This window comes from Lichenostomus cassidix, chromosome 3 (genome assembly GCF_008360975.1).
Source record: "Lichenostomus cassidix isolate B80296 chromosome 3, HeHo_3.0, whole genome shotgun sequence".
Taxonomy (NCBI): Eukaryota; Metazoa; Chordata; class Aves; order Passeriformes; family Meliphagidae; genus Lichenostomus; species Lichenostomus cassidix.
The window spans coordinates 30,224,519-30,239,752 of NC_139483.1; the positions used below are offsets into that span (position 1 = coordinate 30,224,519).

The 15,234-nt window shown below is 51.9% G+C and overlaps 1 long non-coding RNA gene across 5 annotated transcripts in view; it reads left to right on the top strand.

The window, feature by feature from the left end:
- Positions 1-15,234, top strand: part of LOC146439379 (uncharacterized) — a 43,121-nt gene that overhangs the window by 16,246 nt on the left and 11,641 nt on the right. The gene's annotated exons all lie outside the window — the stretch shown is intronic.

Here is a 15,234-nt window from a genome sequence, read left to right on the forward strand (position 1 = left end):
CTCCAGTGGGGTGCTGGAGACTTGGGTGTGTCAGTCTGAAGCTTTTCTCTGCATATCACAGAAGGCTTGAAGGCTTTGCCAATGACCTGTACCCCAGTGTGCCCCACACAAATCTGCAGTGGGTTTTGGCACCCATCACATGGGGTCTTCCGAAGATGAGCAGGACTGTGGGAAAAGGGATGGACCAGCCAAAATGGTATGGGTTGTGCTACATGTTGTCTTGCTTCTCCATGTTTTGTGGTTGATTAATTTGACAAAGACTCCACAGCCATCAAAATACTGTCTTCCCCTCCCGAGCCTTCCCTGTAGCAGACAGTTTCTAAAATGAGACATTTGGATTTCCCATTACTTGGCCCTGTTAATCCTGTCTTTTTCTGGGAAATAGCAATGGCATAAAGTTTGATTGTGCTTTACCTGGCATGGATGAAGATCCGTGGATTACAAGGGTTCCCCATGTGTGGGACACCTGTGCAAATGAGATTAGGCAAGGCCCCAGGGACACAGGTCAAACTGGGACAGAGTAGTGGCTTCTCAGAGAGGGGCTGTGAGGGCTGTAACTTCCTTAGCAGCTGTGAGCCTGCAGATATGAAGGGGAAGGCACTCAAGGGGTCTGGGCTGGTGTTTAAGCAGCCTGGAGCGGAACCAGGCTGACTTTACAGTTTACAGCTGAGGTGTTCGCTGCAGGCAGCAGAAGGTATTTTCCCAGCCTTTCTGGCGGTCCCCACTCACAGCTGGAGAAATGCTTTGGATGTGAGTCTCCCGAAGTCAAGTCCACATGCTCTGTGGGCTGTGGTGGACAGCGGCTTGGACATGAGAGAAGTGAGGCCACAGTGAAGACCTCTTTCCTTTCACCGAGGTGCCCAGGGCAGGGGGCAAAGAGCTCCTTGTGCACTGGTCCCAGGCTAAGCCCCTGCCCTCAACCTGACTTTGCTCATCTTGCACACCCATGGACTTTCCCTGGCTTGCAAAGCCCAGGTGTGATTGTGGCAGACCTCTGATCAGGGACTTTGCCTCCTGATCCGGGTGCATGAGGTAATGTGGTGCCACCCCTCAGCCTAAGGCTCACCCTGACCCAGCGAGGCTGGCACAAGGAGTGGCCCCACCCTGGTGCTGGGGGCATGCAAGGAGGGGTGGCCTTTGCAGCATGTCCAGCTGTGCTGTGGCACAGGGTGAGGAGCACAGACCCTGTGGCACCAGCCCAGAAACAAAGTCTGTTGGTGAACAAGGGGTAGCTGCTGTGTTGGTGGCGATGGTGGAAGTGAGGAAGGAGTGGTTGGAGAGAGGGGACCCTCATCCTCTGAGGTGCTCAGCACCTCACAGGATAAGCCCTCCAAGTTCCAGGGGAACTGCATCTTCTGCCATCATCCCACAAGAAGCAATCTGGGTGTGCCTCAGAATAGGGACCTTGGGCCGGAGCATCCTTCCCCCTCTCCTGCCCCAGCAGGGATGGCTACCAGCTGGGATGAAGGGTGGGGGCAGTAGCCCCCGGAGGCGGCTGGGCTGGGCTGGGCGGGGGGCCCAGGGATGTGACAGGGCACAGCAACAGGCAGCTGCCGTGGCAGGCTGGCAGCACCCTGGTGGGTGCAGAGGCCAGAGGGGCAGTCACGAAAAGGGAGGGGGACACTGTAACCTTCATCCCACCCACCACACTGTTCAGAGGGAGGCAGCGGAGTTGGGAAATTTATCCTCACCTCCCCTGCCCCCTGTTTGGAGCGGTGGGAAAATGCGCACGGTACTACACGGGGAGGGCTGGGGGGGGGGGGGGGTCACAGCCGGCACCCCAGCTCCAGCAGCAAGGCTGGATGCTGGATAAGGAGCAAGTCTCCCTCAGCCCCTGGCGCTGGGATTGCGAGCGGGACCCCCGTGCAGCCTTCCCGAGCGGAAGAGCGCTGGAGCGGGGCGGCCGCACCCCGCGGTGGGCAGCGGGGATCCCCGGCAGCGCCCGGCCCGGCAGCCCTGAAAAGATGTCCCTGCAGCACAGGCACCCCCGGCACAGCCCCGCCACCTGCAGCTCGCCCCGCTGCCCCCGTCCCGCGTGGGTGTGGGAGGCACCTTCCTCCGGCTGCAGCTCCTCCGGCAGCCCCTCCTCCCCACCTGGGAAACAGGCTCCCTTCTCTTCCCAGCCGCTGTGCAGACACCCGGATCTGCACGTAGCAAATGGAGGCGATTTCCTCCTTAGCGGCACCACATGGAAAGTATTGAGCTGTCTGTGGTTTAGGTTTTTTCCCCCCCCTCTTTTTCCCTTCTCTCCTTCTCCTTCTCTTTCCTTTTTTTTTTTTTTCTTTATTTCTTTCTTTTTTTTCCCCTTCCCTTGCCTGACACGCTCTCCACGTGTGCTGTTGGATGTGGTATTAGATCTCCCACTCTCCTCTGATTGCTCATATACATCTGCGCCTGGTCACCCTGCACAGTTGTGAATGTCAGGAAATTACTAAATCCCACAGTGAGCACAGCTGTGGGCTGACCTGGCAGGGGTAGGGACAAAGGGAGCTAGGAGAGAAGGAGCTGGGGCAGTGGTAGGGGTATTGGGAAGCAGGTGGGGAAGAAGAAGGTTTTTGGGAGCCATGGCATGGCTCAGATACCTTGTGCTGCTACTCTCCCAGTGGGAAGAGCTGTGTGAGTCCCCTGTGTCTTGCACTCTGGTCTGGTTGGTGTCTTTGGGTTTGGTTTGCTCACAGAGGGGACACAGGAGTACTTATTCTTTCGCTTTTTCAATGGACTGTTATTTCCCAGCGACCAGAGAGGGTGAAACCACCAGACAGACCCTGGAGAAGAGCACTTTGCTCAGCCTGCTCAGGACTTGGGGCTGGACAAAAATATACTGTGTTTTGATTGTGTAAGATGCCCATCAGCCAGTGGGACTGGGATGGCCAAAGAAATGCTGTACTGACTGGGAGTGAGTGTTTAAATAACCAATGTTTGTCATAGTCTGCCCTGATAAGGAAAACAAAGTGCCAGGGACCTAGAAAGGAGAGGTGTTGTGGGCCACAAACTGAGGGTGGCAACCAGCATCCGTGCTTGTACGCACAGCATTATGAGGATTTCTGCTGTCATCATTATCTTGGGACAGAGCCATTGTTCCCACAAACTATGATCCTGTGATTCTATGACTGGCTGCAGCACCAGGGAAGGGAAAACTGAGGCATCCACAGCACCAGCTATGCTGCCTGTCAGTCAAGGCAGGGGGAGGCAGCACAGGGCAGGACCTGTGCAGGACAGCACTGGTGGCAGAGGCCAAGAGCTATTTGTGTGTGAGATTACATTTCTCTAGGAAAGGACAGCAGCTGGGCAGGTATAGAATATATATAGATACCTCTGAGCTAGCTGTGCCAATAGTTAGTCACCACAAGGACGTGGTCCAGGCTCCATGCTGGGGGTAAATGACTCATATTGAAGTCTGTGGGACCAGAGCTTTGTTGCTCTTGGCACTCAAGCCAGCTGGGTTTAATGCTAGATTGGGTACATCCTTCAGGACTGATAGAGGGTCCTTTGCAGCATGCTATGCCATTTGCAAGGACAGCACATATGCTCTCTGGGACAAACATCCTATGAGCCCAAGAGCCCATCCTCCCCATCAGTACCCTGCTGTGTGTTTGGGGGATATGCCAAAGGAGCCAAGAAATTTGCAGTAAATTCTTACAGGGAATTTTTGCACTGGGCAGCTCACCAGCTTGCTGCAGTCCCTGTGCTTGTCTCTGTGCCTCGTAGCGCACACCGTCAGGGCTGCCTGCTGTGGCTGTGCTGAGTACACAGAGAGATGTCACTGGAGGGCAAGGGACCTGTGGTGGCCAGAATGTTTTAGAACATTCAACATCTCAAGTTGAGTACCTGGGCTAGTGGTATTTTTTATTAGCCAGCACATCAAGGAGCTCCCCCATTTCTGTTTGTCTGAGCTGGGCAGTTGGAGTGAATCCCTTCCCCTAGGAGATGCTGCTGGTTCTTCTCACAGAAACCTGTGCTATATGAGGGCCAGAGCAATGTTTCAGCAGAGGAGGTGGTGGCTCTTTTCTCCACTTGCTTGGCTGGTGTTTGTCCTCTAGACTGTTTCCTTCCTCTAAGTAAGAGCCCACCTGACTTGTGTTTGAATCCCTTTCCTGCTGCTGCTCCAAGAGCTCACTGCACACAGGAATTGCTGTGTCTGTGCAGACCTTGCATCATGACATCCCTTGGAGCACAATCCCTTTTTTCCCACAAGCTTCTTTCTGTGAGCTGGTTACAAACTTTCTCTCTTCCTTGGATTATTTTACATCCTAGCCTGGTCCTTTGTCTCCTGAGATTTTAACACTGTCCAGCTTCTCCTTAAGATCTGAGCCTTCTTCTTCTGTAAGCCACAGTCCCAGTGTGGCCAGTGCTTGCAGAAGTTTGTAGGGCATGCAGAGCATAAGGGCTTTCAGAAGGCTGTGGGGCTCTTTAGACATTGGGGATGTACTACATTCTCCTTATTTTGGTGCTGACCTGGCCCCTTGCTGGTGTGCTCTCTGCTGAACAAGTTTACAAGCTTGTCTGCATCTTGCTTACAAGCCAAAGAGATTTTGCTCTTGAAGCATATGGGGAATCTTTGGGCAATGGTACAGGGTTTTCCTTGTTGCCAGCTCCTCAGTAACATCCCAGACTGGATCAGCCTTAGACAGGCTGATCCAAACAACACCAGTAGCCTCAGCTCTTGGTGGCCAGTGGTGGAGGAGGAGACTGTGGGGTGACAAGAGATGCAGCCCATCAGGAGGCAAGGGAGGGCCCCGGAGATGGGGCTGCCTGGGGGAGGAACCTGGCAGTGCAGTAGGACTGGGTTGTCCCACCCTTCACCACCTCCATTTTCAGAGGAGCACAGTCCTGTTTGGGCTGCTAGTTCTGCTGTGAGCTCAGGGGTGTACTGAAGTGGGACTTTGGAAGGAGGAACCTTCCCTCAGTGTGGCCCTGGCTCTTGGAGAAGAGCAAACAGGTCCCTGTTTCCACGCATCCCTGTGCCTCAGGATGCAACTGGAGACCTTTCTCAATGCCTGACATGTAATGCCACACCTCGGTATTCGAGGTCTCCCTTTGCTTTACTCTCCATCTGAGAAGGGCTGATCTGGGTCCATTCTCCCCCACATCAACTGCCAAGACCCCACTGTCACCCAGGCCCTCCACAAATACCATCTCTCTTCTGGAAGCTATGCAGAACTGCCCCAGCACCCCAGCATCCCCCAGTTCTGCTCAGCTCCGTTAGCTAGTGACTTGGATCCCAGATGGTCACCTGTGAGGGGCTGGCACTAGTTAAGAGCAAATCTCATGAGAGCAGGTGAAAGGCACAAGTGGGCTGCTGCCACCATCCTGCCTGGCTTGCCCCACAGCTCTGCCCTGCCTGCCAGGCTCAGGAGGGAGCAGCCAGGGTGTGGAGATGGGAGCATGATGCCTGGGATTCCTAGGCAAGCCTTAGCCAGAGTCCTGCTCCTGTACGTGCAGCCTGGCACTGAGATGGGAAGTGAGCCTCCCTGAGAGGCAGGGAGGGACAGTGGTGATAAATGAGCCTGGATAATTAATTCACACTCCTGATACATACTTGCTCTCCCAAATGTGTGTGTTGGCATGATCCTGGGCAGCACTTGGCCTGGCATCCAGCAGACATCCTCTTTTATCTCAGTTTCTACATGAAAGCCGTTAATTGTATCTATCTCAAGCCCTGAGCTCAGGATGGAGATTTCACATCAAACAACAATGTTCATGACGAGGATCCAAGCAGGGCACTGAGCTCAACTCCAAGGCTGCGAGGAGGAGTAAGGGACCTCCCAGACTGTGATTTCATCCCAGGCTCTTTGCAAACATCCTCCTCGCCCAGATGGGGCAGACAGGGTCTGCAGAAGGTTGTCAAAGTCAGCCTTTAGCAGGCTAGGCAGGGAAGTTTTCCCTGACGGATGATGTCTGCTAAAGGATGTCCCAACCCTGCCTGCAGCAGTTGGGAAAAAGTGGCCACCTGAAGCTTGGAAATGTGTTACATCTGCAGAGGTTTGAAATTGGGAGCAAGTAATATGTGTAAAATCTTTATCTGGAAATCAGGCAGTGAGGCTCATCCCAAAATGCAGGGCTTGTTGCCAAAGCTCTGTGTGTAGCATGTACACAAGGGTATTACTTATGATGTTGCTCTTGCGGGAGCTGGCCGCCCTGCTCCAGGAGTGTCCCAAGGCTTCCTGCTTGTCCTGCACATGCCCTGCAGACAGCTCATTAATTTCCATTCCATGGCCCAATCTCTTCTCCCTCTGAAACAATTACTTAAAAGTTTCTTTGCGGCCCTCCAGGCGTCCCACCCTCTTGCTGGCTTCCATTTCCATAGCTCTCTCCAGCTTGTCTCCACAGGACTTTGCCCCTAGCCTCCCTTCAGAGGAGCTTCATAGCTGGGGCCCAGGGTGGGGATATATGGAAAGACCACAGGGGTTTTTTCTTACCTTATAGACCAGATTTATACCTTCAGGCAAAAATGAGAGAAGCCCCTAAAAGAAGCATGGGAGAAAATTCGGGCAGTGCCTTGTTCCCAGGGGAAAACAGGTCTGTTCTTAGAAAGGACAACATCCTACAGAACCTCCTGGGGCTGCTTTTGGATGAGGGGCTTCAAAGCAACAAGCCAGGTCAGCAAGCACATCCTTGCTTCTCTTCTGGAGTGATCATCTCATGGTGACAGAGGTAATAATAAAAGCCTTTTTTTGCCTTTGGTGTCCTGCACCACTGGGCCACACCTTGTGCCTGGAGTGCAGGACCTGATTTTTGACCAAGTACTCCTTGTGCAAGCAGAGTCCCTGTGGTGCTGCTGGGTCCTGCTGAGACACAAAACCATAAAAGATGGCTTTCCAAGGACGTACTTCTCCCAGAGCAGGGCAAGCAACAGCCCTGGCACCAGCCACCAGAGATGTGGGAAAGACCAGGAAATTCAGTGAGGCAGGTTCACAGCTGGGATAAAGCAAATGGCTGACCTCTGTCTACGCTGCCCAGCACCACCAGTGGAAAAAGAGGTCTGGAGAAGATGCATGGGAAGCTTTTCCCAGACACAAGCGGGTGAGAAGGGGAGGAGCATGCAGGCGCTTGTTGGGAAAGCAGGCAAGCAGGCAGAATTGGTCTCCTGGTAGGGCTGGCAGAGTGGAGGCAGGACCTTCTCCCTCCCAAGACCTTAAGAAGGTGGAGAAGGACCAGACAGTTGTTGGAAGTGGAGGTGCTATGTATGATGGATGGGAAGGAAGACTGGTGTCCAGCAAAGCTATCATGAGATGTCCCACAGGACATCTGTCTCTGTCCTATAAACTCATAAATCACCTCTCAGCTTGAATCACTGCGGCAGCACAGCGATATTCTGCACAGCTTTGTCTTTTCCCTACCTAAACATGGGCCACTCACTTCCCCCAGCTGCCCTTCCCACACTCACCGAAGGCAAACCCAGCTCTTTAATTCCAATCACAAATTCTGGAAATGATTAGTGGGCTGTCATCACTCAGCCCCACCGGATATTGGGCACAGGGCATTTCCGTCCCCTCTAATTGATTGTGTGCAGGACTGCCTGGCTCTGCGGCGGGCAGGGGAGAAGTGAGTGAGAGCTGGGTGTAGTGTTTCCCTCCGCCTACCTCGCTCACGGCTTGGCTGGGAAAACTGCTGGACCAAAAACAGAGCAAAGAATAAATTCATTCATGGCTAAAGGTAAGGGGACAAGGCAAAGAGGTTCCCCAAAGAGTTGGGCCTATCCTGTCTAGGAAAAGCAATGAAAAACAGTGTGATTGGGACAGGGGGGCAATGCTGGGGCAGCCCCTTCACTGATGCGCAGAACTGCACTTTGTGAAACTGCTGTCGCATCCCTCAAGGGGCCTGGGAACTCAGTGGCCCATTTGCCCAGGGTACCCAGAGGCAGCTGCCAGCTCCAGCGTGATGGAGAGGATGCTGATCAGCATCACACCCGCAGCCACTCGGCAGCCTTTGTTCCTTGCTCTGCCTGCCCCTTTCCCAGGGTGCTCTCTGGCTCCTGGGAGCTGCTCGTTTGCCAGCTGCCTAGCGAGAGCTGCTATCTGCCCCGTGTGAATGTCTTGCATCCATCCAGCAGACTCCCAGCCTTCCTCTGAAACGTCTCATTGTGCAGCTGGCTGGACTACGTGAGCCTGGCTACGTGGAGCTTTGAAGTTAACTCTTCCTTTTGAGTCAACAGAGCTGTGTGGTGTAATTGTAAAATTTCCCTTCATTGGCTAACCTCCTGATGTTAACAAAAGCTCCCTGCTATGTAAACAGGCCAGATGCTGCAAGATGCTGTCTGCAGGCTCACGTACACTCCTTGTGCCACAGGAGGTGCTGGACTTGCACCTGCAGGCTCCATGAGCCAGGCAGAAAAGTTGGAGCCACGTGCCCCACAGATGGGGCAGTCACTAGTTCCCTTATCCTTTTGTCAGCGACCTCAGATGTGTCTCCCTTCCTTTCAGATTACTTGGCCCTGAAGAAATCCTAGCTGAAATGGTCTTAAATGTGGTTGTAATTATCTTGAGAAGAAGGGGTGAGGTTCCAGATGGCTTGGGAATAAAGGCAGAAGGATAGTACCTGTTTTTAAAGGAGTAAAGGAAACAGAGTCACAGGGCTTCAGAATTTTCAGGCTGCCTTCAGTGCCAGCAAGGGCCCTGGAACAGACACCCTATTTGTAAGGCTGACCAAGACAGCAAGGTGAGAAGTAAGAGTCAATATGGATTTGGCAACAGCCTAATTTCCTTCTACAACAGGGTTGGAGGAGGTGAGCAAGATGTGTCCTGACTCTAATGCTGAGAGCCACTTGCATGATCAACCTGGGTGCTGGTTTCAAAGATGTGTATTACATTCCACAGAATCATGGAATGTTAAGGGGTTGGAATGGACCTTAAGGGTCATCCTGTCCAAATTCTCCCCTGCCATGGGCAAGGACACCTCCCACTAGACCAGGTTGCTCAAGGACTTACCCAACCTGGCTTTGAACACTGCCAGGGTTGGGGCATCTACAGCTAGCCTGGGCAACCTGTTCCAGTGTTTCAACACCCTCAAAGTAAAGAATTTCTCCCTAATATCTAACCTAAATTTCCTCTCTTTCAGTTTGTGCCCATTACTTCTTGTCCTATCACTACAGTTCCTGACAGAGAGTCCCTGTCCAGCTTTTCTGTAGACCTCCTTCAGATACTGGAAGGTTCCTATGAGGTCTCCATGCAGCCTTCTTTTCATCTGGCTAAACAGCCCAAAGTTCTGCAGCCTGTCTTTGTTGGGAAGGTGCTCTTGTCCTCTCACCAATTTTATGGCCCACATCTGGACTTGCTCCAACAGTTCCATGCCATTCCTGTGGTGGGTACCCTGGAGATGGATGCAGCACTGCAGGTGGGGTTTCACCATAGCAGAGTGGAGGGGCAGAATCCCCTCCCTCACCCAACTGGCCACTCTGCTTTTGATGCAGCCCAGGATTCCATTGGCTTTCTAGGCTGTGAGTGCTCGGTGCTGGCTCATGTTGAGTTTTTTGCTGACATTGATTGGCCGTGTGGTGGTTGCAGGCACTTTGGAGCTCAGGATGGGAGTTCAGGCAGAGTGTGACACTGGCAAAATGGATATAAACAGGATGCAATTCGTAAGGGCAAATGCAAGCCACACAGAGCAGGATAATTTGCTGTATGCATTAACAAGGGGGCAGCTAGGCCTTCGGAAAAGGACATGGATATCATTGAGGTGATGGGTGTCACTACTGAGTGATTTGATGACACACAGATGTGAAGAAAAACAAAGGTTGCTGCTAGGCTACATAAACAAAAGTGCCACAGGCATCAGGCATACTGTAATCATTCAAATTTATGAGGTCTTAGGAAAGTCTCATACTTTCTGGATATATTCAGTTTAGGCAATACAGTTCAAGAAAAGCTTACACCTATTAGAGTCCTTGAAAGATGATCAGCAGCCTAGTAACCATGACCTATGAGTAAAGTTTGAAAGAACTTAATTTGTTTAGTCTGCTTATGAGAGGAGGAAAGGGAAAACGTGACAACCTTCACATTTGTAAAAAGGGTCTGAAAAAGAAACCAAGCGAGTTGTTCTCTATCTTCAGGAGGTTAGACATAAGGTTAGACATCCTTAAGAAAAACTTTTCAGCTCAAGGGCTCCTGATCTCTTAAGACAGAGTGCTTTGCAGAGACCACACAATCACAGAATCCCAAAAGAGGTCAGGTTGCAAGGGACCACAGTGTGTCACCTGGTCCAAGCTTCCTGCTCAAGCAGAGTCATCCTAGAGCACATGGCACAGGACTGTGTCCAGACAGTACTTCAATATATCCAGTAAGGGAGACTCCACAACCTCTCTGGGCAATCTGTTCCTGTGCTCAGTCACCCACACAGTAAAGAGGTTCTTCCTCTTATTCAGGTAGAACTTCCTGTGCATCAGTTTCTGCCTGCTAGTTCTTGTCCTTGGCACCACCGAGCAGAGCCTGGAAACATCCTCTTGGCATCCTCCCTGCAGATACTGATAGATGTTGATGAGGTCCCCTCTCAGTTGTCTTTTCTTGAGACTGAACAGGCCCAGCTCCCTCAGCCTCTCCTCATAAGAGGCTGAGTGCCTTGATCATCCTTGTTTCCCTCCACTGGAGTTGCTTCAGGAGCTCCTTGTCTCTCTTGTACTGAGGAGCCCAGAACTGGACACAGCACTCCAAGCACCTCACCAGGGCTGAGCAATGGGCAGGATCACTTCCCTTGACCTGCTGGCAATGCTTTTCCTAATGCACCCCAGGACACTATTGGCCTTCTTGGACACACTGCTGGCTCATGGACACCTTGTTGTCCACCAGGACCCCCCAGGTCCTTCTCTGCAGAGCTGCTTTCCAGCAACTCAGCCCCCAGCCTGTACTGCAGCCTGGGGTTGTTCCTCCTCAGGTGCAGGACCACCCTGCACTTGCCTTTGTTGAATTTCAGAAGGTTCCTCCCTTGTCCATCTCTCCAACCTGGCAAGGTCCTTCTGAAGGGCTGCACAGCCCTCTGGGGTATCATTCACTCCTCCCAGCTTTGTGTTATCAGTGAATTCACTGAGGAGGCATCTGCCCCTTCGTCCAAGTCATCAATTAATGAGTTAAACAATACTGAGCCCAGTATTAAAAACTTGGGGAACACCACTAGTGACAGGCCTTCAACTAGATGCTCCAACTCCAAAGACACGATCTCCTTCCTGAGAAATTTCCAAAATCAAGACTCTGCAAATACTCATTGGGCCAGATTGGACAGTGGTATCTGTCCTTGGCAGAGATACATCCAGATGATGTCTCAGGTGCCCTGTTTTAGATCATGCACCATTATATTGTAAGGCACAGCTGGTCTTTGCAGGCTGACAAGGGCATAACAGCGATTCTCCTCACATTGCCATGTTTTCTAGACACCATACCATATTCCCTGTTTCAGAAAGTGGTTAGTCTTGCAGGATACACGGCACAACACCAGGAAGCCTAGATGAAGCTTAACCTGCTCTTCAGACAGACCTGCCCTTGAGCTAACAGAGGACAGCAGGCTGCTATCACTTCTTCATGGGAAATGCAGTGGTTTAGTTGCACTGTGGAGGCTCCTAAATTTGCAGTCAACCAGAAAGGCTTATTACATCATTTCTGTCTACAGGAGTCAGATGGGAAGGCTTCTTGAATAGGTCTCTCTTTTGTTATTTAGATAACAAGTAAAGATCTAGAGAGGAGGAAGACTACCCATTGTGGTGGCTGAAGTTAAACCACTAATTGAGAGTAAGCTGCAAGTGTGGAGCAAACAACAGTCTTTGAATGAGATTTCATGAGAGCAGGAGAAGAAGGGCCCAATCTCCACTAGATCTCACAGCAGCCCTTTGGGATGATGCCCTGGAGTCCTCCAGGGGTTCAGTGTGAAGGTGAACCCACAGGAGTCCTTCAGAGCCATGCCAGACTTCTGCTGTCCAGAGCAGACCTGAGCTACCTTCTCTTCACACAGACTTGTTGCCATTGTCTGCATGGGGAATCCTCTTTTGGCTGTGCTGGTTCAGCCTGGTGCTGAAGTACACAAACTGCTCCTTCAAACTCAAATGCTGTGTGAAGGCTGGCTCGAGCAGTGGGTGCCTCTGCCAAAGGGTGAGCATGTTCACAGAGGCTGGGTGGAGTTTGCATGGAAAAAGTAGACCCTAAACCTCGCTGACACAGAAAAGCTAACCCACCACACACTAGTATAATGGAGGCACATTTGCAGTGAGCGAGCTGACCGTTATCTGGATTACACCATCGAGATGAGAGAGGCCACTGTGGTATAAACATCTATCAAGAGCAGATGAGGTCTGCAGCAGAGACATTCCCCACAGGTTTATATGATTTTCATGGTCCTGAGGCCAATGATCTGTTTTCTGCTTCTCGGTCATTTCACAGAAAAGCGATGTCAGTGATCTCATGACCCATTAATAAATAATTCTTGCAAACTCCTTGGCTGAATTGCCCTTGTGTAATGTACAGGATGAAACCAAAGGGAATAGCTGCCTCCAAGATTTCATATTGCAGCTCAGGAGTATTTGATAAGGCCATCCTGCAGAGATTGCAAAATCTATTGCTTGGAAGGGAGGAGAAGAGGGTCACAGTGGATAACACAGTTTGGATCTTGTAAAGTACCTTCTCTGGATGTCCTGCTTAGCCAACGTGAAACTTCCCCAGCAGGAATCCCAACTGGTTTAGTTCTGCTGGATGAAGAGATACACATCCATTCAACCCTTAGATGCTACAACTGGCCCTCCAGACACTCCCAGCTTTCATTGGAAACCAAGTAGATTGTGTCTCCACTATTGATTTCTACCAGCCAGCACAGCTTTGCTGCCTGAGGGCATGAAGCAGGGAAACAGCCACATCAGCCAAAAATCTCATAACATCTCATTTTTGTATCTGGCAAATTTATTCCAGGGACTGAGCTTGGAGGAGTATCACAACTTCCTCCCCTCCCTGTCTGACTGTGGTGCTCAGGAGAGTGAGTCATCCATTTTTCTTGTGGAGCTCCCTGTCGTTCCAAGGAAAAGGCCATGCTTCCGGCATCCCTTGGCATGTGGGTTTCCATTCATTTGTGGATGTCCAGGCAACATGCCATCCCCACAACAAAATGGCTGCTTCTTAGTTCCTCTACTATTAGTTCATCCCTTAGGATTTTGCTAAATTTCTCCAAGTCTTTTGGATGGTCTGAGTAGAGAGCACTCAGTGTCTGGAGGTTTTGCACTGTGTTCAAGTCAGAAAAGCTGCCTCTCCTTTTCCCTTGATTCCTGCAAGTCCTGCACAAATCAGGACTGAATCAGAGCTTTTGCTGCTCCATATTTTCAGGCAGCAGAGGTGTATCTGTTCCCATGACTTGTCAAAGGCTCTGTTAGCAGGAGTAAAATGTTAGGGAACACAACATCCCCTCTTGCCTCCTGGTTGGGAGAATATTAGATGAATAAATATCCCAAGGCAGGCCAGCCAAATCAGGGCCTTCTGATTTGTAGAAGTCAACCAAAGCAGGCTGGGTGGTCATCAAGTGGTCCCCTCGCTCTGGGGAGCACATAACACATCACTCATGGTGGGATCTGCTGGTTTTCTCCTTGGTGTGGACAAAACTCCCCTGTTTCACAGAAGGTAGTAAACAAGCCCTGGACCTCATCCCTTGGCTCCAGGGCATATAGTTGAAAAGCTCCTCTGATCAGTGTGGGAGGAAGGCCTCCACCCTCCTTATGGCTGCCCGGTAATGATCCCCAGCTGTAAGCCTCTCCCTTCTATGCCTGGAAATCCAGGCTGGTCTCAAGGGTGGGGCACAGGCTGTTTAACCCATTCCCTGGACAAATGGACATTGGATGGATGGATGGATGGATGGACAGATGGACAGATGGACAGATGCTGCTGATGCACTGGGAGCTTCTGGGTTGCCAGAAAGGTGCTGAAGGGCTGAGGGTGCAGACGTGTATGGGTTCATGTGCCAGGGGGAGTAACTATGGTTTTGCTGCTCCTCTCTTGAATATGACCCAGGGAGCAGCATCTTCCCTGGGCTGATGGCTTTGCAGGCACTGGAACATGACCGGGAAGTGTGCTGCTTGGCAGGAGGGTGGGTTCTCCCCAACACCTTCTTCACAGGCCTGTTCCCAGTGGCTCCTGCCAGCACCATGGGGCTGGGGGTGTCCATCTGGCAGATGTAGAGGCCTATGGATTACTGCAGAGTGCCCTCTTCTTCCACAGCCTGGAATCCTGGCAGCACCTGGGACTTTGGCTCCATTTTTAAAGCAGCTTTTGTCCCTTAGAGAAGCTCGGCAGCAAGGAACCATCTCTGGCTGGCTCTTGCATGCAGGCGCAGGCGAGTGGCCAGGCAGCCGCTGGTGTGATGCCTACGTAGCACCGGACCACAGAGATGGGGCAGGGGATTCCTGAGGTGACAGGGCTGAAGCGCGAGAGTGGAGCGGCGCTGGATGGTGAGAGGCTTTCTCTGCTCACACAGCTAATAGACTAATTAGCAAGGAGCTCGAAACTTGGCTGCATTTGTTGTCAAATGCAGGCCCCTTTCCAAGTGGTGTTAACAGCCTTCCCTTTTCACTCTGCGCACATTGTACAGCCAGGGCTTTTCTGCTGCTTTACAGAGGATTCTTCATTTGGTAATGGATATAGGCTGAATAGCTGTTGCAGCTATAGGTGACACCAGGGTCAGGAGCGAGGGGTGGCAGTGAGGGGGCAGGAAGGGGGCAGGGTCCTGGGACTGGGAGAGCAGTGGGAGGCTGGGAGAGGGGATGGAGGGGGCACTGACCCAGCCGTGCATAACACACAGCTGGGCTGGGGGCAGTGTGGAGCAGTGGGGAGACTGCAGGCTGCCAGGGTGGATCGAGGTACTCAGCCAGCTGAGCTTCCCAGAGACCTGTGATGGAAGTGAGGGGTGTCTGTAGGTGAGAGAGGACTGCATGGGCAAAGGTGTGCTTCCAAGCCAAAGGTATTGCTCCTTGTACGGCTTCTTGTGCCATTTGTCCACTTCTAATTAAGATGCATTTAAATTATTTAAATGATTCCTTTGATAAACACTCCCCTTTCACACAAGAGACAAAAAGTTCATGGAGGCGAAAGGCTGACGGCACTGGCAGGACGCAGGCAGCATGTGGGCGAGGGGCGGGCGAGCTTCCCCGCCACCCTGCTGCCAATGCAAATCCCCCAGTGCAGCTGAGCCGCCACCAGGGGAAACTGGGAGGGTTTCTGCCAGTTTCCCACAAGCATGGGAGCCGAGGCTGTGCCTGCAATCACGTCTGCCCACAGGCAG